Consider the following 13,344-nt stretch of genomic DNA (forward strand, 5'->3'; position numbering starts at 1 on the left):
CAATAACTTGAAGTCAGATTATGAGGCCTTATCGTGGACAATAAATTATACTATAGCTTACACAATATCGTACTAGGTTCATATCTACGAGCATTGCCTCAGATTTTCCTAGAATATCTTGTAAAAAAAAACATTAATTTGACAATAGTTTTTTATATGCATGCACATAGGCCTTCTCGATATGCAATCATTTCTACAGATATAAAATGGAATGTTAGTTTTCTGAGATTGTCATTCTAAAAATAGCCTATGTCTGTTGGGCCCTGAGACCTCCCCAGTCAAAGTGAAGAGTGTGCTTTTAAAAAGTGGCGCTCGAGCAACGTCATCGTCACCTCTGCGCTTGGTAAGTATTCTACACTACAAAAGTATCGTGGCGGGATTTTCCATAGGCCTATATGGCAGTGTTGTGTATTTATTGTCACCATGCAACTGTAATAATACATAGGCTACTCATATTGTGCAATTGCTCTCCTGTAACCATGTCTTACACGATGAAAAAGACCGTTCAGTTAACATGTCTCCAAAAATAATTTCATTTGTGGAATAACTTTTTCTTATCCTGCTCAAAATGTGGTGTAAAAACATGCCACGTTTGAAAAGAGCGCAAGCATTTGATAGATTATTAAAATGTGTGACTTGAATAGAAATTATAAAACGGCTTGCTAGATGGGGGGCAGAAGATCACAAAGGGGAGAGGTAGTCTATTCTGAACCATCAATCTTAACGCCGCAGAGTAAAATGATTTGGGACTGAATATATTAATTTGGCAACAGCCTCTCTCACAAAGAAATAAACCCAAGTCACTAACTAGCAACTTTACGAAATAAAACTATCAGGGACAAAAATGAAACTTAACACCATGCCGAATTCCAGGAGCCTTTATGTAGCTGCCAGGGCCCGTTTTCCCAAAAGCATCTTAAGGATAATTATGAACTTAGCCTTAAGATGCTTTGGGAAAACGGGCTCTTGACAGTTGAGAGAATGTGTAGCTACTCCACAGTCTCAGCATCCCTCCAATCTCTTTCTAAAACCTGTCGCCTCCATGTCGCGAGGCTGAAAAGGTACTTTATTGAAGTTTGGGACGAACCGCGAGAAGGCTGAGTTCAGTCGGAGGGCACATTTTCTGTCCCATTAGGTCCGTTTCAGCCGGGATGGCCGACCTTTGCAACCCCTGTGACCTGACTGGCTCTCTATACGTGTACCTTCTGTGTGTGCCCTCGTAGGTGGTACCCCGTCCTTACGTGGCTTCGTCAGTGCGCTGGCCTTTGTGGGTTTTTCTGCTCCGGGCCTATTGAGGGGCCGGTGGAAGGGCACCTCTGAATGTGTTGCTCTTTTGTTGCTCTCATTGGTGACCCGAGAGTGCGGTGAACTGTCGGCCACTTCTCTTCCATTGTGTAGGACCTAGCCCCCTTGGACATCTTACACATTTGAGGGACTTCCAAGTGGTGACTTTGGAGCTTCTGATCCGATTGCATGTGAGTGTTAGGCCTACTCATGTCGAATGCATTATTACAATGTATAGGATTCTGCATAGGAACACATTTTATATTTGTGAAAATGCATCCATCTTGGTGCGTAACAGCTTCAATATCATTACGGGTAAACGTTACTTTTGGAATAAATATTATATAGAAAAATATATAGGCTACGTTTATGTGGACATTTGCTCTTGCATTGTAGGCCTAAATTAACCATTTCATGTATTTCAATCCAAGTCATGTATTTGATTCATGCTCCCAAAAATAAAAAACGTTCTCAGGTCAGTTAATCACAAAATTAAATACATATGTTAACAGTGTGAGGCTATGAACAACCACGAACGAAAGCATTGATTTACAAAACTGATTCTGCAAGAGATCAGTCCAGACATCTAGCCTAATTTGAGCCTATATTATTTCATCTACATTTTAACACTTACCTTGATAAAGCTCAAATAATGACAATATTATACAAAAATGCACGTCTTCAACTTGTGGGCATTCATGGAGACAATGATAGGATGCTCCACCAGGATAGGACTGAATCCCTTAATATATACGATGGACGACGGTCTGAAGTGAATGGTGTCGCAGTGCACTGTGCAGGTGTGTGAAGTTATACAGGCATATGGTGAATTTTATTAGAAGCTTTTGTACCTCATGTACCTCTCTCTACAGTTCACTGATTTACTATGTACTGGTCTGTTACGATCTGTCGTCGAAGTGGGCCTATACGAATACATGAATTCAACCCTCTCACACCACGACAGCACGCATCACACTCGGTAGAGATTCTTCAACCTGTGCTGGTTAGATGTGATGTGTGTGTGAATGGGTTAGGTGTAGATGTGTACATATGAACGAGAGTGGTGACTTGTAATTACACCATTTGTAACAATATTTAGATAATTGAGGTTCAGTCGGACCTCTTAGAATTATTCGACACTGAAACAGTTTTAAAATGACTTGTGATCACAACATGTAATTAACGATTTTAGATATATGCCTATGCCTTGATTTGCCCCTAAAACATATATAAAACCTGTGCAGTTATTGTGGTCCATGGCACAAATATGTTGTAGCAAACAGGACGCTTACACACAACAGTTCTGTAAGCGATGAACAGCTTCCACGTGCTATAGAACAGTAATTGTACCATTTATCAGCATCTACGTATAGCCACCTCACCTGACATTTTGTGCACTGAAGATATTTGAGAATAGGGGTTGCACAGAGGTTATGTGTGACAATACGTGTATTTTCACATTGTTCAATATTATTTGAGTAAACACAAGCAGCAAAAAAAAACAACGTTATATCTGATTGTAATTTCCATTAATCGGACATAGCCCATAGGGTACTCCAATAGGCGGAGGACGTAAACATGTACAGTACACGGTCATTGAAATAAAATATTATTGATACAGCACAGAAATTATGGAGGAAATTAACTTTTTCAAGTTATTTTCTTGTGACTTCAACAATCGAAGTTGTCCCTTCACAGACCTTAGCTGCAACCTAATGTATTTTCAACTTGATTTGAAAGCTTACTTACGAGTTGCAGCTTTCAATCAAATCTACATGTTTATGTAATTACGAAGAATGCTAGTCTGAAAGTAGATTATATAGCCAGATACTGGTAATATAAATAATTCTGAAAGTATATTATACACTATGGGTTTAAATGTAAAGCAATTACGCACTAGTTCAGATGTAATGTTTTATTTGTAGCTACAGGCTAAGACCTGTCTTTTCAGAATTATTTTGTGTTTGTTTAATTGTTTAGCTTCGTGTATTTCAATTGGTGTGATGAATTCCCAAACAGTAAATAAAGAATATGTTGCATTTTGTACAAATGTAGCCTATATTTTTGGAGTGTAGGCCTAATTATTTGATAACATTCCTGCAAAAGCTAAGCCACTGTGAATCTTGTCTCTTCAAAGTCTTTAGAGAATATTGAGAATGTTTCTCTCCATATGATTCCGCGGAATGCAGGCGAACATTCCACTTTGCAACATTGATTTATGGCAGGCCTCTGGCAAGGCATCTTTCTCTCTCACACTCTCTTGGCGGACGGAACCACGAAAATAAACTTGTTAAAAGAAGTGGAAATCATATATCCGAACCCCCCCCCCCCCCTCCCTAAAAAAACAGTTATGATGATCTTTGTGGTAATATTTGTAGATTTATATTAGTAAATTACTATGGCTACAAAAACATCTCTCCCTTGTTCAAGATGAGTGTCTTCTTCAAATAATTAGTTTTTTTAACGAAAGGTCTGACTCCAGACTATTGTGATGGGAATGGTGTAGTCTGCAGAGGCGTAAAGTATTTAAGTAAAAAATATTTTAAAGTACTACTTAAGTAGTTTTTTTAGTATCTGTACTTTACTATTTATATTTTTTGACAACTTTTACTTTTACATCACTACATTCCTAAAGAAAATAATGTTCTTTTTACACCATATATTCTCCCTGACACCCAAAAGTACTATTTACATTTTGAATGCTTAGCAGGACAGAAAATGGTCCAATTCTCACACTTATCAAGAGAACATCCCTAGTCATCCCTACTGCCTCTGATCTGGCGGACTCACTAATAACAAATGCTTTGTTTTTAAATGATGTCTTAGTGTTGGAGTGAGAAAATTGTGCATCAGGTTTGCTTAATATAATGCATTTTTACTTATTCCTACTTTTACTTTTACTTTTGATACTTAAGTATATTTTAGCAACTACATTTACTTTTGATACTTAAGTATATTTAAAACCAAATACTTTTAGACTTTTACTCAAATAGTATTTTACTGTGTGACTTTCACTTTTACTTTAGTCATTTTCTATTAAGGTTTCTTTACTTTTACTCAAGTATGAAAACGGAGTACTTTTTCCACCACTGGTAGTCTGTTTATACAGCAGTCATGGCAGCTGCATAAAGGCGCTGAGTTGAAACAGGGGTCAAATCTCATGTTCCAGGGATAGGGGAAATAAGGCTGCTCACTCTCACATTGACCAGACTTAATTAAGGAGGGTGTGTCATAAATCCGTAAATCTAGTCGGTCCGTTCACCCCCAGAGGGGCAGATGCACCATGTCTGGCCTGTGTGCGTGCGTGTGTGTGTGTGTGTGTGTGTGTGTGTGTGTGTGTGTGTGTGTGTGTGTGTGTGTGTGTGTGTGTGTGTGTGTGTGTGTGTGTGTGTGTGTGTGTGTGTGTGTGTGTGTGTGTGGTGAATTGATTCTCGAATCTATTATTAATGAATTATTTACAAGTAGAAAAGTTGCCATCCAAGGCTCAATATTTAAAAAGTATAGGCACTTAAAAGTTGTCAATACAATTATGGTTATTCCTTTATAAACAACATAACATATGCTACATTTAACAGTTGTAATTAGGCCTACTGCAGTTACTTATAAAGCATTTATAGATATTAGTGTAACGTAATATAGCATTTTACCTAAGTTTCAGTCCCTGGTAGACAAGTGTCCGAGTATTGGTCTATATGAGACATGGATCAATGTCAGAGCTGGACTGAATGCACTGGACTGCTGCCTAAATGATAAGGGGAGAGTGATTAGTTGCAATAGCAAGTGAGCTACTCATAACTTCTTGTCTTCACTAGTATACCCAACAGACGTTTAATATGAATTTGATTAAACTTATTTCTCTGGACAAGTAACATACATTTCCAAGGTATTGTATAATTCTCAGCAGCCATCTGTTCTTGTCACCTCTCCAAGTCTATGCAGGTCCATTAAATCAGGTGAGAGGTTGAGGCTTTGGATAGGGTTAAAACATTCCGAATGGTTAAGTTAAGGGTTAAGGTTTGATATAGGGTTAAAACAAATATAAAATAAAATGATTGTCTACCCCTGGGATTGGACACACGACCATCTGATCCGAAGTCATGGGATTATGCCCATCCACCACGCCTGTCCATAACACCAAGCCTATGGTAATAGCGCTCCGTGTTGCCCCTAGTGGTCGGTTTAGAAGGCATTTACCGACGTCTTCAGGACAAGTCAATCTTGAACAATCTGCCTGGGTGGACTACAAGGTTGCATTTGCTGAGTGTAGGCAAAAATGTATTTATGTAGGATCAAAACTATGGCATTATTGCAGAACTCGGTGGGCCCAATCGCATTGTAGTAGATACAGGAATCATGAAAACATTCCAAAACAAATGTAGTCATTATTGATGCACAGTATATTGCCCCACCTGGACATTTTAGGGAATAATGAGATTGTGATGCTCAGATGCAAAATTGTAACAGTTCACTGCAGTATACTGTGTAGGTATCATGTGTTTTGAGAAATGGAACATAACAGTTTTAGAAGTTATTTTAGCCTACTGTTGGAACGTATTGACAGAGAATCAATCCAAAAATACTACGTAAAATAGAACTTCCATCCGTGCTAGAGATTGGAGGTCATTTGGCCATGGCCCATATCCAAGTGCAGGGTGTTATTGTAACAATATTTCACTCCCAGAAGCACTCTTCTGAAAGAACTGGTTGTTCAGTTTATGGTATAGGCCCTAGAGGGAGATACAACTAAAAAGTAGTGTTTTATGTCTATATTGGACACAAACCAACATGTTAATTTACTCAAATGTTCAAGGAAATGTATGTCCAGAAACTGAGGATATATGTTGGCCAAGAAAGACAAAATAGCTAGTTTCACTTTTAATCTGTCATTTTAATGGGTTATTATTGTTAGGAGTTGAAGCCAATAGCTATGGTCCAGCCTACAGCCTAAGAAAAAGCTTTTTTGGGGGTACTATATAGAACCTTTTGGACAAGATAAAAGAACCCTTTACGAAAAAAGGTTCTACAGTGCCTTACGGTAAAAGGTTCTACAGTGCCTTCAGAAAGTATTCAAACCCCTTGACTTATTCTATATTTTGTTGTGTTACACACTGAATAAAACATTTATTCAATTGATTTTTTCCTCCCCACTCTACAAACAATACCCCATAATGAGAAAGTGAAAACATGTAAAAAAATATGGATTTATTCATTTACATTAGTATTCACACCCCTGAGTCAATGCATGTTAGAATCACCTTTGGTAGGAACTACAGCTGTAGGTCTTTCTGGATAAGTCTATAAGATCTTTGCACATTATTATTTTTATAATTCTTCAAGCTCTCCCTCGCCCTCCATTTGACAAATCTGACCATAATTCTATCCTCCTGATTCCTGCTTACAAGCAAAAATGAAAGGAGGAAGCACCAGTGACTCGGTCAATAAAAAAGTGGTCAGATGAAGCAGATGCTATGCAACAGGACTGTTTTACTAGCACAGACTGGAATATGTTCCGGGATTCTTCCGATGGCATTGAGGAGTACACCACATCAGTCACTGGCTTCATCAATAAGTGCATCGATCACATCATCCCCACAGTGACTGCACGTACATACCCCAACCAGAAGCCATGGATTACAGGCAACATCCACGCTGAGCTAAAGGGTAGAGCTGACGCTTTCAAGGAGCGGGACTCTAACCCGGAAGCTTATAAGAAATCCCGCTATGCCCTCCGACGAACCATCAAACAGGCAAAGTGTCAATACAGGACTAAGATCGAATCGTACTACACTGGCTCTGACGCTCGTCGGATGTGGCAGGGCTTACAAACTATTACAGACTACAAAGGGAAGCGCAGCCAAGAGCTGCCCAGTGACATGAGCCTACCAGACAAACTAAATTACTTCTATGCTCGCTTCGAGTCAAGTAACACTGAAACATGCATGAGAGCATCAGCTGTTCCGGACGACTGTGTGATCACACTCTCCGCAGCCGATGTGAGTAAGACCTTTATACATTCACAAGATTAGCAGGACGTGTACTCCGAGCATGCGCTGACCAACTGGCAAGTGTCTTCACCGACATGTTTAACCTCTCCCTGTCTGAGTCTGTAATACCAACATGTCTCAAGCAGACCACCATAGTCCCTGTGCCCAATAACACTAAGGTACAGTGGCTTACGAAAGTATTCACCCCCCTTGGCATTTTTCCTTTTTTGTTGCCTTACAACCTGGAATTAAAATAGATTTTTGGGGGGTTTGTATCATTTGATTTACACAACATGCCTACCACTTTGAAGATGCAAAATATTTTTTATTGTGAAACAAACAAGAAATAAAAAATAAAAAATAATAGAAAAAACAGAAAACTTGAGCGTGCATAACTATTTACCCCCCCCCCCCCCAAATCAATACTTGGTAGAGCTATCTTTCTCAGCAATTACAGCTGCTGGTGTACAGCAATCTTTAAGTCATACCACAGATTCTCAATTGGATTGAGGTCTGGGCTTTGACTAGGCCATTCCAAGACATTTAAATGTTTCCCCTTAAACCACTCAAGTGTTGCTTTACCAGTATGCTTAGGGTCATTGTCCTGCTGGAAGGTGAACCTCCATCCCAGTCTCAAATCTCTGGGAGACTGAAACAGGTTCCCCTCATGGATTTCCCTGTATTTAGCGCCATCCATCATTTCTTCAATTCTGACCAGTTTCCCAGTCCCTGCTGATGGAAATGATGCTGCCACCACCATGCTTCACTGTGGGGATGGTGTTCTCGGGGTGATGAGAGGTGTTGGGTTTGCGCCAGACATAGTGTTATCCTTGATGGCCAAAAAGCTCAATTTTAGTCTCATCTGACCAGAGTACCTTCTTCCATATGTTTTGGGGGTCTCCCACATGTCTTTTGGCAAACACCAAACATGTTTGCAAATTTTTTTCTTTAAGCAATGGCTTTTTTCTGGCCATTCTTCCGTAAAGCCCAGCTCTGTGGAGTGTACGGCTTAAAGTGGTCCTATGGACAGATATTCCAATCTCCGCTGTGGAGCTTTACAGTTGTCTTTGGTCTCTTTGTTGCCTCTCTGATTAATGCCCTCCTTGCCTGGTTCGTGAGTTTTGGTGGGAGGCCTTCTCTTGGCAGGTTTGTTGTGGTGCCAGATTCTTTCCATTTTTTAATAATGGATTTAATGGTGCTCTGTGGGATGTTTAAAGTTTCGGATATTTTCCCCGGCCTGTTTGGAGAGCTCCTTGGTCTTCATGGTGTCGCTTGCTTGGTGTTGCCCCTTGCTTAATGGTGTTGCAGACTCTGGGGCCTTTCAGAACAGGTATATATATATTGAGATCATGTGACACTTAGATTGCACACAGGTGGACTTTACTTAACTAATTATGTGACTTGTGAAGGTAATTGGTTGCACCAGATCTTATTTAGGGACTTCATAGCAAAGGAGGTGAATACATACAGTGGGGAGAACAAGTATTTGATACACTGCCGATTTTGCAGGTTTTCCTACTTACAAAGCATGTAGAGGTCTGTAATTTTTATCATAGGTACACTTCAACTGTGAGAGACGGAATCTAAAACAAAAATCCAGAAAATCACATTGTATGATTTTAAAGTAATTCATTTGCATTTTATTGCATAACATAAGTATTTGATACATCAGAAAAGCAGAACTTAATATTTGGTACAGAAACCTTTGTTTGCAATTACAGAGATCATACGTTTCCTGTAGTTCTTGACCAGGTTTGCACACACTGCAGCAGGGATTTTGGCCCACTCCTCCATACAGACCTTCTCCAGATCCTTCAGGTTTCGGGGCTGTCACTGGACAATACGGACTTTCAGCTCCCTCCAAAGATTTTCTATTGGGTTCAGGTCTGGAGACTGGCTAGGCCACTCCAGGACCTTGAGATGCTTCTTACGGAGCCACTCCTTAGTTGCCCTGGCTGTGTGTTTCGGGTTGTTGTCATGCTGGAGGACCCAGCCATGACCCATCTTCAATGCTCTTACTGAGGGAAGGAGGTTGTTGGCCAAGATCTCGCGATACATGGCCCCATCCATCCTCCCCTCAATACGGTGCAGTCGTCCTGTCCCCTTTGCAGAAAAGCATCCCCAAAGAATGATGTTTCCACCTCCATGCTTCACGGTTGTGATGGTGTTCTTGGGGTTGTACTCATCCTTCTTCTTCCTCCAAACACGGCGAGTGGAGTTTAGACCAAAAAGCTCTATTTTTGTCTCATCAGACCACATGACCTTCTCCCATTCCTCCTCCTCCTCCTCAGATGGTCATTGGCAAACTTCAGACGGGCCTGGACATGCGCTGGCTTGAGCAGGGGGACCTTGCGTGCGCTGCAGGATTTTAATCCATGACAGCGTAGTGTGTTACTAATGGTTTTCTTTGAGACTGTGGTCCCAGCTCTCTTCAGGTCATTGACCAGGTCCTGCCGTGTAGTTCTGGGCTGATCCCTCACCTTCCTCATGATCATTGATGCCCCACGAGGTGAAATCTTGCATGGAGCCCCAGACCGAGGGTGATTGACCGTCATCTTGAACTTCTTCCATTTTCTAATAATTGCGCCAACAATTGTTGCCTTCTCACCAAGCTGCTTGCCTATTGTCCTGTAGCCCATCCCAGCCTTGTGCAGGTCTACAATTTTATCCCTGATGTCCTTACACAGCTCTCTGGTCTTGGCCATTGTGGAGAGGTTGGAGTCTGTTTGATTGAGTGTGTGGACAGGTGTCTTTTATACAGGTAACGAGTTCAAACAGGTGCAGTTAATACAGGTAATGAGTGGAGAACAGGAGGGCTTCTTAAAGAAAAACTAGGTCTGTGAGAGCCGGAATTCTTACTGGTTGGTAGGTGATCAAATACTTATGTCATGCAATAAAATGCAAATTAATTACTTAAAAATCATACAATGTGATTTTCTGGATTTTTGTTTTAGATTCCGTCTCTCACAGTTGAAGTGTACCTATGATAAAAATTACAGACCTCTACATGCTTTGTAAGTAGGAAAACCTGCAAAATCGGCAGTGTATCAAATACTTGTTCTCCCCACTGTATGCACACACCACTTTTCCGTTTAGAATTTTTTAGAATATTTTGAAACCAGTTATTTTTTTCATTTCACTTCACCAATTTGGACTATTTTGTGTATGTCCATTACATGAAATACAAATAAAAATCCATTTAAATGACAGGTTGTAATGCAAAAAAATAGGGGGATGAATACTTTTGCAAGGCACTGTAACCTGCCTAAATGACTACTGATCCATACACTCATGCCTGTAGGCATGAAGAGCTTTGAAAGGCTGGTCATGGCTCACATCAACACCATTATCCCAGAAGCCCGAGACCCACTCCAACTTGCATACCACCCCAACAGATTCACAGATGATGCAATCTCTAGTGCACCCCACACTGCCCTTTCACACCTGGACAAAAGGAACACCTATGTGAGAATGCTATACCATTGACGACAGCTCAGCGTTCAACACCATAGTGCCCTCAAAGCTCATCACTAAGCTAAGGACCCTTGGACTAAGCACCTCCCTCTGCAACTGGATACTGGACTTCCTGGCGGGCCGCCCCCAAGTGGTAAGGGTAGGTAACAACACATCCGCCTCGCTGATCCTCAACACGTGGGCCCCTCAGGAGTGCGTGTTCAGTCCCCTCCTGTACTCCTTGTTCACTCGTGAATGCACAACCAGGCATGACTCCAACACCATCATTAAGTTTGCCGATGACACAACAATGGTAGGCCTGGTCATCAACAACGACGAGACAGCATATAGGGAGGAGGACAGAGATCTGACTGTGTGGTGCCAGGACAAAAACCTCTCCCTCAACGTGATTAAGACTAAGGTGATGATTGTGGACTACAGGAAAAGGAGGACCGAGCACGCCCCCATTCTCATCGACAAGGCTGTAGTGGAGCAGGTGGAGAGCTTCAAGTTCCTTGGCGTCCACATCACCAAGACAGTCGTGAAGAGGCCACGACAAATCCCCTCAGGAGACTGAAAAGATTTGGCATGGGTACTCAGATCCTCAAAAGGTTCTACAGCTGCACCATCGAGGGCATCCAGACTGGTTGCATCACTGCCTGGTAAGGCAACTGCTCGGCCTCCGAATGCAAGGCACTACAGAGGGTAGTGCGTACAGTCCAGTACATCACTGGGGCCAAGCTTCCTGCCATCCAGGACCTCTATAACAGGTGGTGTCAGAGGAAGGCCCTAAAACTTGTCAAAGACTCCAGCCACCCTAGTCATAGACTGTTCTCTCTGCTACCACACGGAAAGCGGTACTGGAGCGTCAAGTCTAAGTCCAAGAGGCTTCTAAACAGCTTCTACCCCCAAGCCATAAGACTACTGAACTTCTAATAAAATGGCTATCCAGACTATTTGCATTGCCTCCCACCCTCTTTTACTCTGCTGCTACTCTCTGTTATTATCTATGCTTAAGTCACTTTAATAACTCTACCTACATGTACAGTATATACAGTTGAACTCTGAAGTTTACATACACTTTAGCCAAATACATTTCAACTCAGTTTTTCACAATTCCTGACATTTAATTCTAGTAAAAATTCCCTGTCTTAGGTCAGTTAGGATCACCACTTTATTTTAAGAATGTCAAATGTCAGAATAATAGTAGAGAGAATGATTTATTTCAGTTTTTATTTCTTTCATCACATTCCCAGTGGGTCAGAAGTTTACATACACGCAAATAGTATGTGGTAGCATTGCCTTTAAATTGTTAAGTTGGGTCAAACATTTTGGGTAGCCTTCCACAAGCTTCCCACAATAAGTTGGGTGAATTTTGGCCCATTCCTCCTGACATAGCTGGTGTAACTGAATCAGGTTTGTAGACCTCCTTGCTCGCACACACTTTTTCAGTTCTGCCCACAAATTTTCTATAGGATTGAGGTCAGGGCTTTGTGATGGCCACTTCAATACCTTGACTTTGTTGTCCTTAAGCCATTTTGCCATAACTCTGGAAATAAGCTTGGGGTCATTGTCCATTTGGAAGACCCATTTGAGACCAAGCTTTAACTTCCTGACTGATGTCTTGAGATGTTGCTTCAATATATCCACATAATTTTCCTGCCTCATGATGCCATCTATTTTGTGAAGTGCACCAGTCCCTCCTGCAGCAAAGCACCCCCACAACATGATGCTGCCACCCCTGTGCTTCACGGTTGGGATAGTGTTCTCCGGCTTGCAAGCCTCCCCCTTTTTCCTCCAAACATAACAATGGTCATTACGGCCAAACAGTTCTATTTTGTTTCATCAGACCAGAGGAAATTTCTCCAAAAAGTGCAATCTTCGTCCCCCATGTGCATTTGCAAACCGTAGTCTGGCTTTTTTCTGGTGGTTTTGGAGCAGTGGCTTCTTCCTTGCTGAGCGGCCTTTCAGGTTATGTTGATATAGGACTCGTTTTACTGTAGATATAGATACTTTTGTATCTGTTTCCTCCAGCATCTTCACAAGGTCCTTTGCTGTTGTTCTGGGATAGATTGCACTTTTCGGCCCACAGTACGTTCATCTCTAGGAGACAGAATGCGTCTCCTTCCTCAGCGGTATGACAGCTGCATGGTCCCATGGTGTTTATACTTGCGTACTATTGTTTGTACAGATGAACGTGGTACCTTCAGGCTTTTGGAAATTTCTCCCAAGGATAAACCAGACTTGTCTACAATTTTTCTTCTGAGAACTTGGGCAGATTTCTTTAGATTTTCCCATGATGTCAAGCAAAAAGGCACTGAGTTTGAAGGTAGGCCTTGCAATACATTCACAGGTACACCTCCAATTGACTCAAATTATGTCAATTAGCCTATCAGAAGCTTCTAAAGCCATGACATCATTTTCTGGAATTTTCCAAGCTGTTTAAAGGCACAGTCAACTTAGAGTATGTAAACTTCTGACCCACTGGAATTGTGATACAGTGAATTATAAATGAAATAATCTGTCTGTAAACAATTGTTGGAAAAATTCCTTGTGTCATGCACAAAGTAGATGTCCTAACCGACTTGTCAAAACTATAGTTTGTTAACAAGAACTTTGTGGA

This window comes from Salvelinus namaycush, chromosome 16 (genome assembly GCF_016432855.1).
Source record: "Salvelinus namaycush isolate Seneca chromosome 16, SaNama_1.0, whole genome shotgun sequence".
NCBI lineage: Eukaryota > Metazoa > Chordata > Actinopteri > Salmoniformes > Salmonidae > Salvelinus > Salvelinus namaycush.